The 27,062-nt window shown below is 39.8% G+C and overlaps 1 protein-coding gene across 1 annotated transcript in view; it reads right to left on the reverse strand.

Moving 5' to 3' along the window:
• DLG2 (discs large MAGUK scaffold protein 2) overlaps positions 1–27,062 on the reverse strand; it is an 890,387-nt gene that overhangs the window by 849,616 nt on the left and 13,709 nt on the right. The window contains exon 2 of the mRNA XM_030950072.1: positions 7,951–8,094. The gene's annotated coding sequence lies outside the window, so the exon portion shown is untranslated. The remainder of the gene's footprint in view (positions 1–7,950; positions 8,095–27,062) is intronic.

The raw sequence follows: 27,062 nt of genomic DNA on the forward strand, positions 1-27,062 counted from the left end.
GACTAGTGAAACACACACCAAGATGTCACTTATACTCTACCCCTTAAAAAGACTGCTGCTGTCTTGAAGGAGAACTTAGTGCCAAATAGAATTACTTGGGAATTGGCTCTGGCACAAAATCAACCCACAGACACAAACTGCATTTGATCAGATAAATGTATACTATAGTGCTAAATCTAGTGAAGAAACAGATGCATAAAACTCAATGTTTTGAACCCTTCTAATGAAACACTATAGTTGATCATACCTAATGACTCTTGCATATTAAGTATAATCACTTAAAGAGAATCAAATGTGGCTCCTGGGACTAAATCAAGCCATACAAATTAAGCTGTACCCAGTTACAAACAAAGAAAACAAACAAAATTCCAGAGAAGAGACTGAATTTCCATAGGCACACGTACAAGGGGCTGCAGTTCCATGTTTTTTAGACAAGCTGTTAAACAGATTAATGGTTTGTTAATTGCTTCAGGCAGAAGATTTTAAAGTAAGGGTTTTACTACTGGAACTTTTAAGCCAGCACTTAGAGGACAAAGAAGTAATTACAGTGTTTATAATAGCTGGGTACAAGGATAGCAGGCATTCCTGGAGCAAACAGATATAAGAAGATTCATTTTGCATGATGCAATTAAATATATTTGCAAAACACGCCTCTAAACATATGAAATGCATGAAACAACAGGAATTAAATGATGAACTGGAATGTTTGGGGACCATGTCAAAGCAATGATTCCACACTGTGCTGAATGAAGATTGTGCATATGAGATCAGGGTGTGATGACCAAACTTGCACAGCAACTACAAATGATTATCATTCAATATGGCAGAAGTATCTGCACCAAATGCCCTATAAGTAAATAGTCTTTTCATGCAATGACACAGGAACAGGCAGACCTTCAGTTGCCAGATTTATATGTAAGTGCAACAGCAGAGCGCTCTTTTCCTTCACCTCAGCTTTCCATGCAGATAAAGGTCAAAACACTGCTGACCAGAAATAAGCAACACTGAAGACCAAATTAAAGACTAGAGAGGTTAAGACAAAGTGTAAATTTATGTCTTTTAATGAGGGCATGGAGCTGAGCACAAGCCTGCAGCTTCAAGCAGTGTTTCTATTGTCATACTAAAGATCCACTCCATTTTTGGTTTATCAGATGGATTCCTCCATCTAGGTGATTTTTTTGTTCTCCATTATTGCATTTTCTAAACATCTCAGGGTTTCAATTGTATCTATCTGCACAATGCTTGAGGGAGAGACATCCTTTAGCTACTGACTGCTTATTGCAATGCAGAGAGTCCTGTTAGGGAAGAAAGGCTTTTCCCAGGCCAGTGACCATTTGCTAAGCTGAGGAGCTGGGCTCAGACCTGCATACGTGCTCTCAGGCTGCAGGAACCCACTAATATCGCTGCCCAGACTTACCTGGAACTGGGAAGGGAGAGGGCACTTCTCAAAGCAGTGGAAGACCTGAATTTAAACCGCTTTCAGCTCAATTCCTATCTCACATTTTCTAGGGGCGAAAATAAATAAGTCTTCTTTTTCCAACAGGAACAATTTAAGAGCCATAATTTCAAGAAAAGGCTTTCAAGCTGTGAATGCTAGTCTTATAAACCTTGGTCCAAAGAAGTAATGAGGCTCTTTGGCAGAGGTGAAATTACAAACAAATCCTGTCTTCATGATTTCCAGCAGCAGATTGGGCACGTCCCCAGTCAGCTGCGGTGAATACCACACTGAATGTTTATAAAATAGGCTAAGGCTGAATTTCCCAGCACTGAACACTTTCTGTACTTCTAGTTCAAACAAATTCACATTAGACTTGCAAAACAGCTAAAGCACCCAATATATGGCTTAGTCTTTTCTGACTCTTTCCTGAGCATCTGCTCCTGGCCCCCAAGGGAAGCCAGGTACCAGGCTTCATGGACAGATAACTATTGCTTGGTTTAAGTCGATGCAGATGCTTTATTAATGCAACTTGCAATGACTCAGCTTGAAAGCATTCGAGATCCTCAGAAACTCTGGAGGCATGGGCTCTTTGTAGTGTCACATCTACACAGTTCTTTAAGTAGGTACCTGGCATTTATTTGTCTCAAAATGTGCTTGTCTGGACCATACCAACCAGCTCAATGTCTAAGAACTGTCAGCATTCACAAACTCCATATTTCTGGCATACCTTCACAACCTGCTCATTTAGGTGAACTCTAGCTACACTTCCCCCCCATGTGTCACCAACCCTCCCACTGAATGCAACATCCCGCATCCCCTAAATGCAGCTTGAGAGGAATGAACATACGGCTCCCTGGGACGTAGTGGGCATTTGAAGTGAAGTTCTTAATTTTTCTGTTAAATCCTCCCCCTTCCAGATTTAAATATAAGTATGGTGACAATGGGGAGGTGGAAAAGAATGAAGAGAAAAGAGGGGGAAGGGCTTTGCATTTATGACTTTTCAACACTGGTGTTTGAGTACTTGCTGGGGAGGGAGGGTTCCACCATTAGGTATGCAAGCAACGACAAAACAGCCTAGACTTTCATACTTGTCAGAGCAGTAATAGCTATAACCTCTAAGCTGCAAAGCCACGTGTCAGTACTCTGTCCCAATAAATATTTAATTATTCAACACAAATGGGCAACATCCCCACAAGAAAAAGCTAAATAATACCTGCCAGCACAATTCTTAGTGCACTTTTATGGGTGAGAAGTACTATCAGCTTCTCTGGTCAAGAAAGGAGCCGTACATGGATTTCCACATCTTCAGAAAACATCCTTACCAAATAGCTTCCTTGAAAGGAAAAATGTACTAGCAGTGCCTTTACGCCTATGTTATGAGAGACACCTAGCTATGGTCTTATTTACAGAATAGAGATCGTGATTCTGAACCTTAATCAGGATAACGTATCACCATCTTGATGAGGCAGATTTTAAAGGAATGGCACCTTGTCCCACATTTGGAATTCATTACCTGTTAGTTTATAGGTGTTTTGTGGACTTTAATCCTGAACCGTTTCTGCCCATGCAGTGCCCCACAGAAATTGTCCGTAACTCACATCTCCATATGGCAAGATACTTCAGACAATGTAACTCCCAATTCCCTTTCATGACTTAGTTATTAAGTTCTCTTCTCAGACTTCACATACAGTCCTTCAGGAAGTACACAGAACAGTAAGAAACAAAAACCTGCTGCTCCCAAATCCTGAGTTAGTATTTTCATTAATACATAAATCTTGCAAAGTAGTCTCCAGAATTTTTTTTAATATAGTTGGTGATATAGTGCCTGTGCTGTCAACACTAATTGCCTTTCACAGTGCCTCAAGGATTTCTGTTTTGGAAACTAAAATATTTCATACCTCCAAGTATAGCTCCTTTGAGAAGAGTCTAAGACAACGAAATATTTGCTATCCCAAAAGACGAGATTTCTCATTACAACCTAGTATTTTTTGTTACAGGGGCATGTAAAGCATTGAGCTCTGGGATCCCTGTCATGAGAAGGATGTGAATCTGTTGGAGCAGGTCCAGAAGAGGCCAAGAAGATGATCAGAGGGCTGGAACACCTCTCCTATGAAAACAGGTTGAGAGAGTTGGGGTTGAGCAGCCTGGAGATAAGAAGGTTCCAGAGCGAACTTACTGAGGACGTTCAGTACCTAAAGGGGGCTACAAGAAATTTGGAGGGGGACTATTTACAAGAGCATGTAGTGACAGGACAAGGGGTGATGGCTTTACGTTGAGACCGATTAAGTTTAGATTGAATATTACAAGAAAGCTCCTCACAATGAGGATGGTGAGATACTGGAACCCAGGAAAACTGTGGTTGCCACATCCCTGAGAGTGTTCAAGGCCAATTTGGAAGTGGCTTTAGGAACCTGGTCTACTGGAACATGTCTCTGCCCATAGCAGGGGAGCTGGCACTAGATGATCTTTAAGGTCCCTTCCAACCCAAACCATTCTGCAATGCTGCATAATTCTGTGATGTGTCTAAGTGCTTTCTGGAGGAGGACTGAATAAAAGGTTATCCACGTCTACTGCTATTTGAACAAAATCTAATGGGTTCTAATTCTCCTTAGAGAAACTCCAGCTTGTCGTAAGGAAAGACCTTCCATCAGTGAGGAAATAAGTTACCTGCAGAAATAGTTGACTTTCCACTGTGGGAAGTTTTATAAAACAGACTATTCAAACACGTCAGGAACAGCTCAAATGCAGTTGATCTGCCCCAGGGCAGAGAATGGACAACAGGGGTATTTTAGGCCTTCTCAAGAGTTAGATTCTAGAGTTCCTACATCATAATGAACATGTTTGACCTAATTTAGTGCCCAATATGTCAAATTCCCTGCTTTCTATCTGAATATATGAAACAAAAAAAGCCCTTGCAAATAGAACCGAATAAACATTTCTATTGAATCTGAACATGGCCCAAAAACTGTTTCATTGATTCCGAAATGATCCCCCAACTTAAGCTGATTTTGTCATGATGTATCTACAGGACAGAAAGCAACATGGATAAATTCACACAAAAAACCACATTCATATGGGTCTTTCTTTCTTCCTTTTCACTAACACCCACCCACTTGAATTATTTTGGTCTTTGATATTTAGAGCTCTGCCAGATACATTGACACATATATTTAGTCTCTATAGAAGGCAAAATGCAATAATAATGTCATGACAAGAAATACTGCATTTTTCATCTGCAAACATTGAAGTCACTGTTTACTCAGACAACCAACAAAGCTGTTAATCATGAAGTGAAAAGCAAGGATGTGGTATTTAAATACATAGGCCATACCTAAACATTTATCAATTTCATGTATACTACAGTATCCTTCAGGATTAAAACATAAACAGCACAGAATTTAGCTAGAATCATGCAAGTAAAAAAAAAAAAAAAAAAAAAAAACCCCAAACCAGTTACTACTACTAAAACCCCAAACACTTTTGTTAATTCCACTGTCCGTAGCCATGGGATCCTATGTGGAGGCACGCACACAAAAAATTTGGATGCGACTGGTTCTGACACATACAGTGAGCTCTTATATTCCACTGACTTTTCACTTGCTTTTACAAAGGCCATTCAAAATTACAGTCTCTGAGTCTGGGAGACACCTCTCTTCTCAGGCACTCTCTGAGAATGATAGGAGATTATAGGATGGGTCGTGATCCTTACACGTCTATTTAAAGAGATGAAGATCCAGCCCTAATATGCTGTAAGATCTAGCACCAGTTTGCTAAAAAGAACTATGGTAATCACAGATGCAAGGTGGCAAATTTGTACAGCATTGCAAACAACCAAACACCTTTTCTCTTATCTAAAAATCTACACTTTCAGAAAAGGAAGTACATAAATACAAAGCAGGGTTCACAGGACACCTGTCCTGGACAGTAGAAGCTGCTTTCCAAAAGGAAAGCAACAATTATCAACAATTAAGACTGAAAAAGGACCAATTTATATAGAAAAAATTACATACAGACAGCCAAGGAAGGTTTTGAGTGCATGAAAGGGCGATGGCCTCTGGACTGACAGATTATCCTTGGGCTTAGAGTGCTGCATCCAGATCTGGGGTCCTTAGCACAGCAAGGACATTGACCTGCTGGAGCACATCCAGAGGAGGTCACAAAGATCCCCAGGGGGATGAAGCACCTTTCCTGCGAGGAAAGCTAAGAGAAATGGGATTGTTCAGCGTGGAGAGCAGAAGGCTTGGGAGTGACCTAACTGCAGCTTTACGGTACCTGAAAGGAGCCTACAAGAAAGCTGGAGAGAGACTTTTGACAAGGACATGTAGTGATAAGACTCTTCTCTAAAGTGAAAGATGGGAGGCTTAGATTAGATAGAAGGAAGAAATTCTTTACTGTGGCGGGGGAGGGGTGGGAGACATTGGAACAGGTTGTCCAGAAAAGTTGTGGATGCCCCATCCCTGGAAATGTCCAAGGTCAAGTTGGATGAGGCTCTGAGCAACCTACTCTAGTGGAAGGCATTCCTGCCCATGGAATTAGATGATCTTTAAGGTTCCTTCCAACAAAAGCCATTCCATAAGTCTATGATTCTACAAAAGAAGGGAGGCCTTTTCTTTCCAAATTTAGGACATGTAATTGAGGATGGAAAAGGAAGTAGAAAACAATCATTTCCCATGAGGGATGGACCATGAATAAGAACTTATGTGATATATTAGATTATTTGTTTACATTTTCATATGGAAATTTTTCATAGAAAGCAAAGGGCTATCTTGAATTTGTACAGCAGCTTGTACATCCAGCTTGCACTAATCAGTTCTGACTCAGAACTGCTGATAGTATGTTGGGCTGTCTTAAGGAAAAAAACCAAAAGCCTACACTTCCAGTCTCTTTTGCCTGCATTGGACCCTTAAAATATATATGAATTTTTAAGAGACTAAACTTTTTGTTCTCCCATTACCCTGATGAAATTTATGGAGAGACAGCAAATTTGAAAATGGCACCCTGGACCCTGACTGTCAGCACCCTGCCTTGGAAAGGCTGTTCCAGTTTCTATGCTATAGTTTTCTGTTGTTTTCCTTTAAATCAGAACATTTTTTTTCATAAAATGAGAAACATTTGGAGTTGGCCCTGTATCTATTATCCTCAGCATAGAATAGAGAGTTCAAATTCCCCTGTACAGGACCAGCAGCACACCTCTCAGATAGCAATGAGTTTAAGGAAGATGGGGTTGGTGTTTAAATACTTTGACGAGGCTGGAATAAAAAGAGAGTCTGTCCACTGTCTTCATCAGATGCTCCAAGAGATAACAGGAATACACTTGCACCATTTTAAAGCATAAAATTTGTGCTTTAAAAATATATTTTAAAAAGATAGATATTATCTGTCTGTGCCTTCAAACAGTGACTCAAATGTGAAATCATTCATGGGCTATATCCTACATTAGTGTTAAGACTCATTTGTTCTGATTTCATTCAAAACCAGAACACTTGTTCTCATTAATTCTGCAAGCTTCTTTTGCTAATTAATTTTTACACTAAATTTCTTCATTCTTCTGAGTTTTGTTCTAGCCACCTAGAACAATTCTGATTTATCTTTTTAAAGAATCACATCTAAAATGTCATGTAGAACTACAATTTCTGTCTGAGTTTTACATTGTTAAAAAGGGGGAAAGCTCTAAAAAATAATCATGCCTATGGGAAAGTTCTTGCCAACAACTTTTAAAACTTGAAATGCCTTACTTCCCATGACAACAATGAAAATATCTATACATTTCCCTCATCTTTGATTCTGGTCTGGAGATTTGCAGTTTGCAGTCCATGCCCACCCTATTTCTGTTTCACTGTTTAAGAACACAGCAATGAATTCTGTGGGGTTTGTTTTCATCTTTGAAGTACAAATGTGGGTGGAGGCAAGTAGTTTAGATTTCTAATATATTTAATAATAATCTGGAAGCTGGCAAAAGCAGATTAGAGCTGGGGGTGACAAAGAAAGGTTTTGAATGCTTCCACTGGCTACAGGAAAAAAGCAAAGGTGTGTAACCTTCTTCTATGTATCTGTTCCTCATGCAGAGACTATTTTGGTTGATCTATTTGGTGAACACGGACTGTGGAAAAGTTCAGCCCAATGTCAGTTGCAGAAATGCGAAAAGTCATATTAAAGCTTTTACAAAGGACATAATCACAGGAATATTAATAACCTCAGCAATCATCAGCAAGTAGAAAAAATATATTCTCTTTTGGGGGGCAATCACAGACACCAAGTATCAGATAAAGTACACCAAGGATGGGAAAATGAAAGTTTTCTACTTTCCCTTTGACAGATTGCAATTGAAAGGATAAAGAAGTTTGCGATATAATCAAGGTCAGAGGGATAAGACTGTATGTACATATATCCTCCACACCCTAATCTAATTAATTTACCCATCCTTCCAGTCTTATACACCATTGCATGGCTTTCCTCAGGTTTGAGACATCTCACTCATTACATATATTTTAATTCTTAATCTGTTAAATTACCTCCTGTTTCTTCTGCAGATTTTCATGATCTGTAGCAGATGTTGTCTTCTCCCATTTCTCTGCAACTTGATTTGCTTCTTCTATTTTTTGCTCATAGCTTTTCTGGGAATTTAGCAGTGTCACTTCATAAAACTTCTTGAATATCTGTTTGTAAAGAGGAACAAGTAAAAGACATTATTTGCCATATTGGCTTTGACTCCCTGGTGTTTTCCTTTGATACATACTTACACATTATCATCATAATGATAAACACGTACGACATTTTTAGTAGAAAGCACCAATATATAAGAGTTAAGAAAAAAATTATAGACATATTCTCTAAAATTTCTATGAGATTCTTGAGTCATATTCTCATTTAAAAGAGGTCTGTAGGAAAAAAAAATGTAAAGGAATAATATTATAAGAAGAGATTCAAAGAACATGTTACAGGTACACCTGAAGAATATAGACAGAACAGACCCTTTTACAGGGAGAAGTCACAGATTGCTTTAACCAGTATCCTAGAAATTTGCAAATGTAAAATACCTTAAGAGAAACTTGTTGACATCCATCCAAGACACCGGAATCACTCTCAGCCCTATCTGCAGGTGCATTTGGCATTTTTTTCAAGTGGGGTACACAGCTTGAAGGAAGACTTTGTGGATTCACCACTTCAGTCTGCTGCCATTCAGAAGTGGCTGGCTAATGTTTGGTTTCAACCAAGAATAAGCAACAAGCTAGGTCTTAAAATATCCTGTTCAGATGTTTCTATCACATTTATTTCTATGATGTATGATCAGATATTCAAGATCCAGCAGTGAAAACAATTTCATTGAAACCTGTGAACATAATGACTTAACAAGGGGGGGGGGGAAAGTGCTCCCTTCCTTGGGCAAGAAGTTTGCAGTCAGATAGTCAAACACAAAAGGTGTCAAAGTGTCTAGTGGAGATAATTGACTTAACAAAGAAGAAATAAACTTCACATTATTTGATTTATTAACAGTGGACCTTCTCCTGGATAAGAAAGAAAGATTGGATCTACCTGGATACTGCTTGGGACCTCAAAGGAAAAGCTTTTTATAGGGTTTGTGCTTGTCCTCACATTCAGTCTCTGGCTGGATATCAGAAGTCTCTCTTCCCTCTCTTTAGGAACAGCTAATGTTGAACTTTCCTTCTAACTCCTTTTACAGCTTTCCAGCTTATTATGTATTCTATTTGTCACGTACAATGGGAAAAAAGAATCAGAATCATTAAGGTTTGAAAATAATCAAAGATAAAACAGCCCAACCTTCAACTAAATGCCGCCACGCCCACTAAACCATATCGTGTAGTGCCACATCTACTCATTTCCTGAACACCTCCAGGGATAGTTACTGCACCACTTTCCTGTTCCGCCTGCTTGAACCCTTCCAGTGAATAAATTTTTCCTCATATCCAACCTGAAACTGCCTTGGCACAACTTGAGGCCATTTCTCTGTGTCCTGTTGCTGATTACCTGGGAAAAGAGGCTTATCCCCACCTTGCCATACTAACTTTTATTTCACACATATATTGTAAAAATTTATATTTCATGTTACTACGAACGTGTAATTCCACATTAAAATTAAAACCTGTTTTTAAAAGAAAAAGCTAAAGGACAGTTGCAATGAGAAAAAGTTTCTCCATTCTCAATACAGGGTACTTTTTACAGTTGGTTTGAATGCTCCTAGAACAATTGAAGCAGTTGCAATATATGGTTCAATGCCAGGTCAATTTGTATTGCAACAGCAAGTAAAATATATCAGGCTAATAAGTAATTATCTCTAGAAAAATAGTTTGCAGAAATAAGCTAGAAATTGCCCTCTGGCAGCAGCATTCAGCTGGCATCACTGACACTATCAGGGTATTAATTGGGTTGACAGTATTCAGTCAAGGAACAGTAGAACGGTGCTTCCGCCCTAACTTTAAAGCCTATCTTGCCGTAGTGTTTTCATTAAAAATGATGTGTGAGCCACATTTGCATGTGTATGCACATGTGCAAAATAAATATTAAAACCTCAGTCTCTTTGTACAAGTCTTTATCTATTCTGAGGAGGCCACGGGTTGCTTTTGCTGGAATAATGATCACTGGTGCGCAGAGAAAAGCACTTTAGTACTTATGCGGTCACAGAAGAAAGCACAGAGGATTCACTTAGCTGGCTGCTTTGTAATTCCATAAGCTGAAATTGCCATTTCTGTGGAACAAGGGCAGCCAGAAACTTGCAGTCAGACAAGGTTTGCAAAAAATAGGTTTTCTAATTTGCTCTGAGTAAAGCCTGCTCTATCAAGTAATCTCCGCTACACGAGAGGCACAATCATACTAGGAGGGGAAAAGTGTTGAATACTACTGAGGATAGAATGGGAGTGAGCAGCTGTAGAATCAAGATTGGAGTCAGAGTCATAAAGAGAAGTCATAGGGGCATGGTAATTGTTATGTAAAATGAGCAAAATACAGTCTGTCTCCTAGTGAGGGTTTACAGAAAAATAATTCAACAAAAAGTCTAAAATCTTAGAAAACAGAAATCATATAATGTCTTTGGTTGGAATGGACCTTAAAGACCACCTAGTCCTACTTCCCGTGCCATGGACAGTGGAAACCTTCCACTAGACCAGGTTCCATCAAGCCCCATCCAGCCTGCCCTTGACACATCTGGGGATGGGGCATTTCTTACACAAATTAAATCTGTACCTAGTATCTCCTGGCTCCATATTCTATCCCATGAAAACAAGTCCAAATTTCATGTAGAAAAGGCAATAGTACTATGGATGAACTTTGTGAGCACAAAGCACATCTTCATTTTGAATCTCTCTATTGCTCCAAACATTTTGTTAAGCGATTAATTCATGTTTGTTTAAAGTGTCAGTGAATCTCACTGGATTTTCTGTCTAACAGAATTTGTTCATTTACCTCTTAAGAGATTACTTACTTTATTTAGTCAATTCTACTTGCTCTCCCTTTAGCCTAGCCAGAATATTTTGTCAGTTTTGCTATATAAAGATAAATTGCAGACAATAAATTTTATATATGTACATATATATATATATATATTCTAGTACAAAGTACTTCTAAAGATACTGTGACTTATTTTATTTCAGTAGCATTTTGGAATTGCCCATGGACAAGCATACCATAGCTGGCTGCATTTGCTCTCTGAAGGAAAGTTCTAAGAGTCCCCACTTCTCCTTCCCTACTCCTCAGGTGTGAGCAGGGTGTAACCTTTATAGATATGTCAGAAAGCACTGTCTATTACTAAAGCTGGAGATATGTCTCAGTTTGAGGCCCTGAATTTTTTTACTATTGTTTAAAAAAAAATTAACACCCAGATTTGTTCTCACTCTAACCTCACTTGTTTTTAAAGAAAATTTTAAAAAAAATAGTTTAGAAAAAGAATAAGTGCTGAAGAAGACACAACGTCTTACTCACTTAAAAGAATGACCTTTCAGACAGCAGCTGCAAAAAAGGTAGAAAATGTATGAGCAGACAGACCTGAAAAGGCTGCCTAAACTCTGCCGTTTTCTAACTTTTTAGTGGTTGGTGCTGCAGCCTGAAACCATTATTCCAGTGCAATTTCTCTTCCAATTTATATTCATGACAACATTCATTTGTGATATCCACTATAGAGCTCTGATAGCAAAGGGGTTAAATAATACAAAAAGGCAAAAAAAGGCCTAAACTACTGTCTGTCTTTTGTGACCACGGGCTTTTGCCAGCATTCTAATGAGGGGAAAAATGAGATAAAGCAATACAATTCCTCATTCATCTGTAAGCAGTTGAGCACCAGATAGAATAAAATTGAGGGAAATTTATACAAAGACGGATGATTAAAGGTCTGAGAGGACTAACTTCTGAGCAAAGATTAAAGGAAGAGAATAATAACAACATGCACTTTCATATTTCCTTTCATTTCAAAGCAAAACAAACATTAAGAACCATATAGTGTTGGCTGAGAAAATTGCCCATGGCCTCAAAGAGAAGCAAACCAGCAGGGTCAAAATGCAGAGGCTCACACATGAGCACACCAGATGCTTTCAGCCCTTTGTAATCAATAACCCACTTACAGTGGCTTCAGAATCACCAGTGGATTTGAGACAACACGATTCCATTTTTAAAAACCTTCTTTTTCGGGAAGGGCAGATACAGCTGCACAAGAAAATTGAGAACAATTCCTCAGTGTGCTGGGAACAAGGCAAGAATCTCTAACTCTTAGAAGCTTTCTCCTTTATTCAAGAAATTCACTGGTATGATTTAAGGTCAGAAGGGGAAGGTGATCAGCATTTGTTCCCACTTATGCATCTTGGTGTCCTTGGTGTCTTCGCTTGTGTGAATCAGCATACTCAGCTGGTAGCCCCAAGGCTGGATGCAGTACATGAGATAGCTTTGGCATCTGTATGATTTCCACCTACACAGAGAAGCACTGGCAGGTCCCAAATGCATCCCAGTACTTTCATGGACATTCAGAAATGTAGCCATCAAGGCACACACATCCTAGTGCACCAAGCAACTGGGATTATCCCAGTCTCTCTCTTTAATACCAGCTGACCTGGAGCTGCACCTTCCATGTACCAAACTGATACAAAGGGTTAGGGAGTGAGAACATCAAAAGATTGGTTTTCCAAGGTAATAAAGTGCTGTAAGGTCTTACAGAATGCAGCATCCTGCCTCCAAACACTGTCAAGGTCACAAAAGGAACTTGCTATAAAATAAGCCACCACAACAGAACATGAGATAAGCACAGATGGCAGAGTAGGAAGGAGCTTGTTCCAGGACTAACAGAGTTGAAGGTTTGGTTAGCATCCAAAGAAATCCCACCATGGCAAACTGTGAGAAAGGAAAAACTGCTCACATACCTGTCATCCCAGGTTATGGCAATGGCACCTACACCCTGTGGATACCCAGAACTTGGACAGTACAGATGTGATACCACAGAAGAATGACTTGGGGACCCCCCAGCACCAGGCTGAAGGACTAGTGGAATGCCACAGGATCCATTGGGTGGTGATATCTTTCTACTTAATCTCTCTCTTTCTTTCCTATTTCTCTCTCTCTCTTACCTCACATTTAATGTTAAATTAAATCTGTACTATTGACTTCAGCATATGGTCTCATTTACACCTTAATTTGGGAAGAAGCATCTCCTTTATAAACATAACAAGATCATAACAAGTGCAAAATGGCTCAGCTTGAGCTTGTGCAGGTTTACAATGCAGCTATGCAGGGAGGGTGGAATCACAGAATTATATAGGTTGGGAGGGATCTTAAAGATAACCCAGTCTCAACGCCCCTGCCATGGGCAGGGACACCTTTCCCTAAACCAAGTTCTGTAAAGCCCCATCCAACCTGTCCCTGGATAGATTTTCAAGATACCAAACTCAGGATTCAGAACACAGGGAAGGTAACTAGGGCAAAAGTGGAGATAAAAATCTCTTGCACCTCTTTTACATTTAAAAAAGGAAGGGGAAGAAAAGTCTCTATTCCAGTAACAAACAAGACAATGTCAGGCTTTCTGATACCATCTATATTTTATACAACAAAAACAATTAAGCTTAAAAGGATAATCTTGTACATCGCTTAGCCTGAAGTTGTACTGCATGTGTCAGCAAATGCTGCTTCCCCAGCGACTTCACAGTACATGTGGCCACTTGTAAAAGAGCAGTGCAAACTATTCCATGCATCAAACCTTATCCGAAATCCACTGAATTTGCAGACACCTACCCCTACAGCATTTTTTGACCTCCACTGTGCTGACAGCTATTCCAAAAGCTGTTACCTTCGTCTGTACATAGCAATGCAGTAAGATTTGCTACCACCCCCCTTCACTTTATGTCTTGAGAGGATTTAGCAATGGCATCAAAATTCTAGTGTCTGCATAAGTTGTCTGTTGTTTCTGCAGACAGCTGCACAATTTTGCAATTAACTGTAATAGCATTAACAACGTAGAATCCCATTACCCAAGGAATGAGCTCTCTGTGTATCATATTTCTATAGAACCAAACTGGGAACTGGAACAAATATTCTGTAGAATAAAAAGAAAGCGTTTGCTTGGGTTTTTTTCCTCCTCTTTCTAGAGGTCCAAAACCATAGAATTCTTTTTTCCTATACTGTGCCAGTGCCCTGACTTGCTCTGCAGTGTAAGTCCCATCTGTTTTTCCAGGGCATTCAGGGACAAGGTGGAATGGGGTTCTAAGGCAACATGCAAACACAAGCTGTTCCCTTTCTGGGAAATTTGGGACAGTCTTTTTGTCTATGTATAGGATAGTGTCTGATATGTACCTTTTAATGTTGTGTAACCCAGCACAAATGACTACTGTCTGGCAGAACGCTGCAGATCAAAATGAAGTCAGTTGTTGCAGGCTCCTGTTGTAAATCTTTTTTTTAACTAAGGGAACATTACAGTGTATGTCTAAATGGCATCATTTATATCCTGGGGAGTAGATTATGCTGGGTCAGCTTCAGCCATCTGGTCTGAATTATTAGGTAGGAGTAAGGCGAATTGTGCAGGATGTTGTTCAAGACGGAAAACTCATTCAGGCAGCACAAGTATCAGGGAACTGATCATAGATTGTACCAGCCTGCCAGTAAAGAGCTTTAGCGGCCCTGCTGATGGAAGCAGTCCAAAGAGAGGTTAAATAACATGCTTCACCCAATGCAATTATGTTGGGTGGGTTTTTTTCAAGCAAAATGTTTCCATATTGAGTAAAATTGCCATTTTAAGAGAGGGAAGATAAAAAGCAAGAGAAGTCAAAACCTACCATGAAACGGGGTGACTTTTCAACTAAAGCAGGCTTGTGGCACTGACCCACATGAGAAATGGCAGAGCTCCAGCTATCAAGCTGGCTCATAGCTTCACAGCCCTGGAGAGCTCCAACCTGCCCCCATTAGCATCCCTCAGTGCAGCAGCAGTCAAAAACACCTTGCCCATTTCAGCTGCATCTCATCCCCTGGCTCCAATGTATTTGCCTTGGGTCTGCACTAATAAAGGTGGAGTCAGATTCAACCAACAAAGGAAAAACTCAAGGCTTATTTTTTTCAGTTGGCAGAGGTAACACAAAGATATTTCAAGTCAAAATGAAATTTAGCAGCCCTGCTTGCAAGGTTTTCAGATACAAGCCTTTGGTGCACGAGAAACATAGATGCTAACCCAACAGCAAGAGTTACTGCAGGAGAAAAAAAGTCCTCTATTCCATGCAGGCAGTGAAACAGTGCAGTGCAAGCCAGGGAAGCAGTCTTCTGCCAATTCCCTACAGCTGATGAATGCTCCTAAATCTATTAAAAGCAGCATACCCTGGTAGAACATGTACCAAAGTAGGCAGCAAGAAATATGGTTCTGTTATTAACCTGTCTTGATTCCTGAGCTTCAGCAAATCCCTTTTATCTGGCCTAGATAATTTTGAGATCTCTTCCAAACTGAATTATCCAATGATCCTATGATCCCTTGTACATCTAAATTGTAAACTCTTGGAGGCAGGAACCATTACTAAGCAGGTACGTATCAGAGCAAAATTACATCTTTTCATCAAAAAAAAAATTCTGAAACACTCTACAGGCTGTAGTAAATAACTAAATAGTTAATAACTGATGCCCAATAGTTATTTGAATATATGAAATAGAAACATACTTTGAGTATTTCTGGCTTTGCAGTACATTAGCAACATTATTGTTTATTACAATATATCCAAAATACAACCAGAGCTCTCCAAAAAGTCTCAGCTAGGAATATGCATCTCAAGGGCAGCTATCCAATATCCGGGGAGAAAAAAATATTAAACTCAGACAGCTATGCACAGAGAAGACAAAACAATTGCTGCAACCCTTGCTATGTGAGCGATGTTCATGTTACATGAAAACTAGAAAGCAATCAGAGAGTAAACTCAGTATTTAAGCCTTTCAGTGATGATATTGAGTGTATTACAACAGTTCTGCCTACACATTCTAGCCATTTATTCATAAATAAGAACTTCACTCTGGACTGAGAGTCAAAGAAAATGTATCACACCACAATAAGCAGGACTGACAAATGAGTAACAATGCATGAGGAGAAAGGGGCTAATATGAGAAAAGGGGCTTAATGGATGAGGAGAGAGGGGCTTATAAGAAAAGTGAGGATTAACAGCTTGATAGGGTCTGTTGTGATGGCACAAGGAAGAATGGTTTTAATCTGAAGGAGGACCAATTTAGACTAGATATAACAAAGAAGCTTTTTACAGTGAGGGTGATGAGAGACTGGCATAGGTTGCCCAGAGAGCTGGTAGGTGCCCCATCCTGGAAGCACTCAAGGTAAGGTTGGATGGGGCTCTGAGCAAGCTGATCTGGTGGAAGATGTCCCAGATTATTGTGGGGGGTGGTCTAGATGGTCTGTAAAGGTCCATTCCAACCCAAATATTTCTATGATTCTATGAATTTAAGCATCCACCACTGACAATATGTTATGGTTTATAAGTACGGTTGATAACAGTGTTTTCAACAGAACAAAACAAAAACCCATGAGACAGGTTTGATAAAGCACAGAAAAACAGAAGTGGCCACTGTAGATTTAGCAAATATTGCACTCACACCTTCTCACTCTGTTTCTGAAGCTTAAGCTGCAGGAGAGCAGAGCAGCAGGCCCCAAATCCTACGCCAAGGTTTCCTTTTAACCAGGTGATCTAGAGCTTGTGGATCTACACACAATTTGCGAGAGTCAGAACAGGATTGCAGGCACACACTGGCTGCTTTGTACCTCCACACAACCAGGCTGATACTTGAACCTGTTCCAGGATATTTTCTCATGGAAAACTCTATCAACAGAAAGCGCAGATAATTTTAGCAACTGTTCAAAGGCGACAGCTAAGGAAATACTAAGAGGTCAAGGCAAGGTTTCCTGTGTTTCAGAACAGAGCTTTCAGAAAATGACAGTTTTCTTTGAAAAATGGTGGTTTGTATGAAATTCTTTTCCTACAAGCTTAAAGAGAAACTTTCAAATCTTTTTAGCACTGTAGTGCTACATCCTCTGCATGTAGTCTAGAATCATGGAAACATTGAAATATTAAGGCTGGAAAAGACCTTTAAGGCAACAAGTCCAATTGCTAACCCAGCACTGCCAAGTCCACCACCAAACCATGTCTCCGAGTGCCACATCTACATATCTTGTAAATACCTCCAGGGATGGTGATTCAACCTCTTCCCTGGGTAGCCTGTTCCACTGCTTGACAACAATAATAATACGCCTTCAGAATGAGGCTTTATTCATTGTTTGGGGAGTTGGATTCAAAGCCACTATTTGGAGAGATTTTCCCTAATTTCTGTGCAGCAGTTAACAGCTATTACTGTGCATTTCTGATCCTGTCAGAGGATCCCACAGCCCCATGATTTGTCACAGCAGTCATGAACAGACTTTCCTCTCAATGGTTCCAATATGTGCTTAAACAACTGAGTTCAATACTGGAAAACTGTTCAGTTATATAATTTACTTGCGTGATTTTGTTTGTTGCTAAAATGTTCAAGACAGTCTTCTTTCAAATAGGGATAATTAGGAAAAATTGACAAAATCTGACTGTAAAATGCCCAATCAAAAGGGCAGGTGTATTTTCATCTGAGGCAAGAGTCAGAGAGAAAAAACATCTGAGTCCCTCACCTTTCTTTTTGAATCTTGGAAAGGACCCAGCTGCCAGCCAATTTCTCAGTATTGAGGGAAATGCTGGTATACCAGACCAGAACCAGGAAAAGGTATATAATTCTGTAATACTAGATCAGATTAGTTTTATATAGGCTTGTCCACTGTTGTAGCACATTAATAGCTTGAGAGTAGACAGCGTCAATGGAAGACACAGTGCTTGGAGCACAAGTCATGGGACCTGCAGGCTTTGGGATAGCTGCAGACATTCAGCAACCCAGCCAGGGTCTACTCCCTTCAGATATCTTCCAGAGGCACCCAGTTTGCTAAAAACCAGAGTGAAATTTCAGACACATTTTCCCAAGGCAATGTAAGAGCATTTTCAGGAAAACTCCATGGCACTCTATAAAGAATTAACAGTAATTGCTTCCTGTCCTTTTTCTTATTTTTCTTCATTTTATAAAGAAGCATCTTCATACATAACCCCTTTTGAACATCACTTTAAATATCAAGCTAAAACAAAACACTAAAACTCAACCTTTCTTCACCATTCTTTGACCTGCCAGAGCAACTCTTTACCTTCTTTAATCTTTCTTCTTCAAGGTCCCATCTGGGAACATCTCTCCCTCTGCATCTCTCTTTCCCTTTCTCTGCAAACACCGCACAGTCTCCTTTTAGTGGAAGGATACACATCTGCTCAGCCCAAGGCTCTGCCTTTCAGCAAAGCATCACCTTCTGTGCTCAATAACCAGTTTTGCTCTGATACCAACACACACAATCCCAGGTAACCTGAGAGTCACTAAGTGACAACTCATTCCTCATTTTTGATGACGTGCTTTGTAAAGTCAAACATGTGGCTACGAGGCTGCAACCTTCATCTCCACCTCCCCTCCACGCCGCGCTCCTGGTGCACCTGGTTTCCTACCCAGAAGCCAAAGTTCAAATCAATTTAAAAGCAACCTACCCCTTTCATACATGCCTAAGCTGTGAGTGAAAAAAAGCCAAGATCATTTATAAAAAACTGGGTTAACTATATTCCAACTCTCACCACTTCAGTTGTCTCTTTATTCCCTTTCATTTTACTAGTAGAAAGTGTAAGTGGCAAAAACAGGGAAATGAGAACTTCAGATTGCAGATTCTATTTGCAGTTTTTCCACTGACTTGATATGTGACCTCAGGCAAATATATCTCTCTGCACTTCAGCTTAACCTTCTGTAAAATTGAGATACAAATGCTTTGACTTACCCATAGGCTCACAGCGTGGTGTTACACAGCTTAATTAATTAATGTTTGTTAAACACTTATAATGAATGCTTCTATACAAGTTTAAATTATTACAGGTTGTACCTTCATAAACTCTGTCTTGTGACCCTTGAACATATTTGCCACAATGTCTGGTGTAACCCTTAATATTGCTACTCTCTTATAATAAATTATACTGTAAACGAGCCCTTTCACTGGAATGATTGTGACTTTAGTTGTCTACACTTCACATTTACAGCCACTGCCTTAATTGGTCTAACCTTGTATTGCAGGTTTCCATGAACATCAAAAGACTTCCTTGGTCATGCTTCAATTTGCTTCACTTTATGTTCCCATGGTTTTAGTAACAGATAGGAGGTTTCATGTAAATTCACAGACATTTGCTGGTCGCCATTGGAAGGATAAAAAAAATCTTGTATCTGTTACAAAAGTCCTTGAATGTCAGGAGCCCCAGGAATCTCTTTTTAATGTTTATGGACTCAGTACAAAATCTTTTTCACTTCACTAATTTAGATTGCCATTCATTAGAGACTCATGTATTTATTCATAAATCACAGAATCATGGAATGGTTTGGGTTGGAAGGGACCTTTAAAGATCATGCATCCAACTGGTCTGCTGTGAACAGGGGCAAAATATATTTGCAAATATAATTTGCAAATCTTTTTTCAGTGATTATTCTACAGCAATAATACTGTGATGTGTCCCAAAGAAAGGCTCTCAGCCCCCTTAAGGATGAAATGTTTTACAAAAAATTATATTCCCAAGTTCACCATTCTTTATACCAAGTTTTAATCTTTACCACAAGAAAATCAGTTATAAGCATAGTACTGTGCTTATTAACAACTTTTTTTTCAAGATAAATAATTTATAAAGTTTTACTGCAGCATCTTTAAAAATGTCTGACAGCAAACCCCAAGGGAGCAGAAAGGGACATGCTAATCAAAGGGCATGGCATAAATGCTAATGAAGAAAGTGACCTACAGCCAAGGAATTGGCATATCATATGCTCCAGCGTTCTATCACACAAGACAAAGGGAAAATTAGTACAGCTCCATATAACGGTGATCTGCTGACAGAGGAAGACCCCACCTTAATTCAAGGCAGAGCAGGAGCTCAGACCAACCCCCTTAAACACAAAAATGCTGAATCAAGCTGGCTTTGGGTGGGGGGACAGACAAGGTCAAAACTGTCAACTTCCTGATACTAAAGCAGCTGGAAAGTTAAACACATAATGCAAACTTTAGGGACTCTTATCCAGCCTAGCTGTGAATTGAGATGTGTTCTGGAGGTAAGTTTGTCACATCTGCTGCAAAGTTCAGGTTGGATATCACAGCTGCTGCCATCTGGAGCAGCAGAGATTGCACTGCTGTGTGCTAAAGCCAGAGGGTCGGCAGGCATGGCACAGGGCTTCCAGAAAGCTGGGCCTTGCTGGGGATAAGAACATAGGTAACGTGACAGGACACTCCTGACTTACAGGGAGGATAAACGGTGAATCAGGGAACACCTCTGGCTGAATCAGGGCTGTCTCTGGGAACACCTCAGTTACAGCCTCACACCAGTCCCTCTGCCACCTGTGTTGACTCAACATCTGTTCCTGACATTGGGAGCTGAGACTGAGCATGTGTTAACTCCTAAAGGTATGTGCCCTGGAACTACATCCCAATCTGAGCATCCTTCATGTAAGAAGGCAATACTGAAAATCAGAGTGGATTCAAGAGATTTTTGTGCAATTTCTTTCTCTGCAGTCAAAACTTGTTCTTGGGTAAAAGTCTAGTGTCAGATTTGCATTATTTTTCATAGTTTTATTGGTTTGTTTTCTCTGTTAGTAGATAATGATCTAGGACCAACTTCAGTGTGGTAGGTCTGCTCTTTCCAAAGTTCTGCAGTAATATATGATTATCTTTTAAAGACCGTGCATTGTTAACCAGCCTTCTGAAAAGATCAATTTCTCATTAAATATGGTTGAACAAAATTAACTTGGAAAGTTTTATTTCAAAACATTTTTTGCAGTCAACTTCTGAATGGATGAAGAGAAGTTACAGCTGAAGTTACAGTTTTCTGTGAGAACTACACAGAAAGTTAGGACAGGCACACCTACAGAAGACAGCTACTAATTCTTTTTACTGTTAAAACAATCTTAAATTGTGGAGTGGAACAGGAAAAAACACTCCTAAAACCTTGAAGAAAATGAACTTTCTTTGAGTATTATTTCTAGCACAATGCAAATATTGATACAAAACCAATTCTTTTTGTCCCTAAAAAACCCAAAGTAGACAGATATCAGGGAAACAGAGCATTGGCAATAATCCTGCCATTAACCTACTCTATTGTCCTTGGTATTTCACTTGATCTGTTACAGACACTTATTCTGTGCACATTAAGGTTGTGAAAATCAATTTGTTAGTAGTTCTATCATGCTTTGAAGAAATCAAACATGATAGGCTGAGCTGCCGTATTCTATTCCTTTTGCTATGCTTGCTATGAGAAAGCCAGGCATTGTTCTAACAAGATAATAATATTCTATCAGTTTTTAGAATGATAAATCATGTCAGAAAGTACAATTTAATTCATTATTTTAAATCATGTCAGTAATTGAACTTCATTTTTAAAATTAAGTGAAAAGATTTCAAATTATATCTCAAATGTAAGAAGATAATAAATACTAGTTATGAAAAATAAATTATTGAAAATTTCTACAAAGGCAGAAAAAAATACAGAGTATTTTCAAACCTGTGTCCAGATATCAAATTCACTAAGTGTAGGTTACAAATTTTAAAAGTAATACCAGATTTTGTTGGCACTGGCAAAGATAGATCTTCTATATCTACACCACCTCACTTTTCCTGGAAGTACAGAGTGGGTTGGGAAAGGGGTGTAAAACACATACAAAGGCCCATGGAAAAACATAAGATATTCTCTCCCAAGTTGTAAGAAAAGACCAAAAACCCGGGGTAGACCGATCCTTTTTGTGCTGAGATGTCTCAGAAAGGGGATGTCACAAAGGTATGCTGGGCACATAATTGCATGGAAGATTATAAGGGCAAGCTCTAGTAACAGGACCCAGTGTGAGTTTACTTTGCCTGTTTATGATGCGATGGGGCTTGTCATTTCACCTTAAAGGTCTATCACAATTAATAAAAATGGGTCGTGTCACTTTAAACCATCCTTTAAAGGTGGCTTAGGCTAGAAGCATGCAGATGTGGTGCTGCCAGGAGGCCCGCAGGTTCTTGTCAACACCATAAGTAAGGTAAAAGGCCAAGTCTTCACAAAAATGAGAAAGAAGGAGAGGAGATGGAGATTATTCCTATTACCACACATGTACACAGAAAAACCTGCACTTGGTGTTGAGAAGAGCTGACTTCTCCCTTTGAGACTCTGTCAAATTGCAGGATAATGATCCAGGCAGCAAATAATCCATAGACATATTTATAAACCAAGGGCAGAACAAGTTAGACAACTGGAAAAAACTTAGTGCTCTAACAAGGGATCCAGCAGTGGCTTTGGCCGCAAACAAGAAAGCTGAAAGACAGCATTATGACTGTATATTAAATTTACTTGTAATTTCTCTTACTATTCTGCATTGCAAACAGAGTAGCTGCACAGTGGTAGGAAACAACGTGCCAGGTGGTTATGGGCTAAGAATTACCATTTTGTATGTATTATCTACTTAAAAATGCAACGTTAATTAAGGCTCAGGCACAGCAACTGACAAATAGTGGTCCGCGAGCAGGCGAGTTCTTCCAGTAATGAGAATTCCTCGCAGAAAGCATGAGTGCGACAGCATTTTATTCACTATGGAAATCTAGGACTCTATTCAAGGAGTGCATGCAGAGCACACTGCTGTTAATTGGGAAGATGTAATTAAAGTACCCACGAGCCACCAGCATGTGGAGACACCTAATGGACATTATGGAAAGCAGTACATTATATTGCACTACTCTCAGCCATTTATTTCCCAAAAAAAGCCACAGCTGAAAGTGGATGGTAGTGAGCAAAATGCCGAGTGACATAATCCCAGTCACTAAGTCATAGGAACAAGCTTGACAGATCCATCAGGAAAACCCACATGGCTGCTCAGGAGCCATGACTGATGTGACAGAAAAGCAAAGGAGCTGCTTGGTAAGTTTTCAAGCCTGAAGATGAAGCACAGAAAGTCCTGCAAAAACCCCAACACCCTCCCTGCTATGAATCAAGGAATGCACAGAATAGTTGAAGGAGCTGCCAGCTCCATTTGTTTGCCCACCAGGAATGGGTCTCATTCTGCTGCCCCATGGGCATTCATCAGAAGATACAAGGGCCAGGAGCACACACCTGCAGGATGTAACCACTTCATCTCCACTAGCTATAGCTGTCTGCTCAGGTCAGAACCCTGAGAAACTTTGACAGAGGTGCCAAACTGGAGAGATTGCTCTATTACAACCAAAAATGGGACTTTTGATGCTTATGAGGAATCACTTCAGCACCCTACAATATTACCAGGTTGAAAAAGTGAAGGGTGAAGCAGTCAAGGGCAGCAGGAGAACAGTGTGGCAGCCTGAAGCCATAACCAAGGTCAGGTTGCTGAATGATTAATGAAATGATGAATTTACCCTGCTAAGAGATGGGAGTAGCTTGAGGGGCTTAATGGTGAGAAATTTAAAACTGATAAAAGGCAGAGGGTGGGATCTGGTTTAAGCAAATCCTAACACAACCCCTCACCACAAGAATACTTGTGACCTACACCACAGGAGACAGACAAAACAGATAACAAGAATATAAAAAACTTTTGCATTTCATAGACAGCCTATTGTATTAGAGCTCATTTATGACTTAATTGCAATATTATTAATAAACTCATTTTTATAAGATTAAATCCTTGAGAAATTTCCAGCTATCTGAAGCAAACTAAACTATGGCTTTAGACACAAATTTTAATATTATGGGAGCTCCTTCTAACTACATTCAATATCCACACAAAGGACTTGTGATGCTGAAACTTATAAAAATAGATCAGTGAGTCTTGATTTGTGCTTTCAGCAGAATCCTGTTTCCCTCTAAGGAAACCCATCGTGTTGGGGATCTGTATCAACAAGACAGCAGTGTCTGGGTAAAACCACAGAGAGAATCTTCCTATTGTGCCCTTTGGCTAAAGCACACAGAACTGCATTTGTACACACACGGGATGCAGCCAGCCCTGCCACTTGTGAAAGGGTTGCAAAGCTGTTCTATTTGGATTTAAAAATAAAAGTAAATAGTCCTCTTAGCATTGTGTACACTTAACATGAAAGAACTCATCTGTAGAGGAGCAGGAGAGGAAAAACTGAGCATTCACAACGTGTTGAAGGGAACTGGGCAGGAAGGAGTTGTAACTAGCAATTATTTAACTAAGATTAGATTCTGCTTTTCCAAACTAAACTGGAAGTGTCACTGCTACAGCAGCAGCCACATAAATCTGAGAATCTCTGGAATGGAGCTAAGACAGAATTAATTCAAGCAAAACCAAAAATTACTGTGTTCTTAACTGAGGGAATGAATGGTCACTTCTCTTCCATCTGAAGATCTGAATTTGTTTTATGCGTACCTTGATTCTGCAAAGAACATGGCCCTTTAATGACCTATCTAGGACAAGGAAAATGTGTTTCTTTTCAAAAGGAGCATGCCATAACATTTAATTTCTTTCTTTAGCCATTACTTAAGACATGATCCAAAATATAAATCTCCAAGACTCCTGGTGTAATCACACCTTTAATATTTTAGATCGTGTTCATTATAAATAAGTTTCTTCTAGAATAATGTGATCTAAAAGACAAGCTGTCAAAATTTCTTGTTAAATATAAACTGACAGCATTGGAAACATGCTCAGCTGAAAAATAGCAAAGTTTATGCAGAAGATATTATTAACAGTTCATGATCTTTCACATACACTGTTCATTTATTAGAACCTATGGCCTGAAAGTTGCCATCAGTTCATATTTCAAAAGAGATTTTTCTTTAGCAGCTTCTTCTAAATGCTGTGTCAGTGACTGTCCATAACTCAGCTAGCAGCCTGCCATGTAATGGAAGTATTCAACAAGATGATTCAACCACACATGATATTGTTTTGTTAAGAAATAGGTGAAAAAAGCTTGCATTCCCCACAAAATCACATGAGTCTCTTTGGGAACCAATAGAGGCAAATATTTCTTGATTTTTGCAAACATATCTACACTGTCCTAAACTGTTTGAGGTTTTTTCCAGTTTAAATTTGGCGCATGCATTCATCTTTAATGAGCCAAAACCCAGACATTTGAAATAGTATTTTACAGATGTTTCCAAAATATTTTACCAAACACAGACCGCAAATATAGAGCCAATCACAGATGAAGCTGTCTGGAAAAGAGAAATCCATCATCACATGTAATGTTTTCTCACAACATATGACACCAAAAAAATCTGATTACCAGAATAGTGCTGGGAGTAAGAGAAAACCGAAACGTGCGTGGTGATCCTCAGGGGTCATACTAGGACCAGGCTCTGTTTAACACCTTTGTTGGTGACATGGACAGTGGGATTGAGGGCACTCTCAGCACACTTGCCAATGACACCAAGCAGTGCTATGTGGTCATTCACTGGAGGGAAGGGATGCCATTCAGAGGGACCTGGACTGGCTTGGGAGGTGAGCCTGTGTGAACCTCATGAAGTTCAACAAGACCAGGGGGGAAGGGGTCCTGAACCTGGGTCAGAGTGAGCCCAAGAAAAATACAAAGAATGGGCAGAGAATGGATTGAGAGCAGACCTGAGGACAAGGACTTGGGAATGCTGGTTGATGAGAAGCTCAACATGACCCAGAACTGTGCACTCACAACCCAGAGACCCAAACGCATCCTGGGCCGCATCCAAAGCAGTGTGGCCTGCAGGGTGAGGGACCAGATTCTGCCCCTCTATTGCACTCTGGTGAAACCCACTTGGAGTGCTGTTGGAGTGAGTTCTGAGGAGGCAACAAAGATGATCAGAGGGCTGGAGCACCTCTGCTGTGGAGACAGGCTGAGATAGTTGAGGCTGTTAAGGCTGAAGAAGAGAAAGCTCTGGGGAAAACGTATAGCACCTTCCAGTACCTAAAGGGACTACAAGAAAAATGGAGAGGGATGTAGGGATAGGACAAGGGAGAATAGCTTTAAACTGCCAGAGGGCAAGTTTAGATGAGATGAGTTCTGCTGGTCAGAGCATAGTGCTAGTAACACCATGGCTGGGCATTCAACCCCATATGGACCATCCAAGAGTTGGACTCGATGATCCCTGTGGGTCCCTTCCAACTCAGAACATTCTGTGATTCTTAGATAAAAGAAAGAAGTTCTTTACTGAGAGTCTAGTGTCTGAGAAACTGAAACAGGTTGCCAAGAGAAGCTGTGGCTGCCCCATCCCTGGAATGGCTCAAGGTCAGGTTAGATGGGGCTCTGTGAAACCTGGTCTAGTGGAAGCTATTATGCCCATGCCAGTGAGGTTGGAACTGATCTTTAAAGTACCCTTCCAACCCAAACCATTCTTGGTTTCTATGATTCAAAAAGTTCAGAATCTAATGTTTGGATTCTCTCCTTTCTTGCAGGTGGAATGCACAATTCCCTGAAGTCCCCTAGTTTCTCTTTGGCAGGATAATAGGAATCATATAGTGGATGAGCTGCCTGCTGATTAGCCTGGCAAGTGACAAAACAAAACCCAAACCTGCTGGGCTCCAACTGCTGCCCAGCTTATGACTAAATGAAAGATAAGCAAGGGAATAAGTGCATTGGTAAGTGCTGCTCAACCTGCAAAGTGTTAAGGCCAGTAAGCATCTGAATCATCTGGATCCTGCCTAATGAATACTTTTTTCAGGAAAAAAACTTTCCATCCCAAAAATTCCCACAAATCTGTTCTCTACTATTGACCTCTCCTTGAAATTTCTCTATGTAAGAGCTTCAGTCTTGATGCTATGAACAATTTACATGAAGCCATGCATAGAATTTTAAATGAAAAACACAAGTAGGGTCTCTTTACTGTTTTATAGTTTTGTAGTGATAATTAGACCTCCTAGTTTCTCAGTCTTCAACATTACATCCCTGACACATTCTGACACAGACCAATTGGTGTATGGTATAAAACCATACATAAACCCTTTTTCTTCTGCATAAGCTGCTTTTTCAGATTCAAAACTCAGATTCAAAAATCTATGATGCACATGCACACGTACAACCCCAACAACCTGGCACTGTTGTTCTGGGCCGACAGAAATTAAACCATGTGTGTAAGACAAGTGTTTATAAGAAAAG

The sequence above is a fragment of the Camarhynchus parvulus genome, chromosome 1 (assembly GCF_901933205.1).
Source record: "Camarhynchus parvulus chromosome 1, STF_HiC, whole genome shotgun sequence".
NCBI classification, from domain to species: domain Eukaryota; kingdom Metazoa; phylum Chordata; class Aves; order Passeriformes; family Thraupidae; genus Camarhynchus; species Camarhynchus parvulus.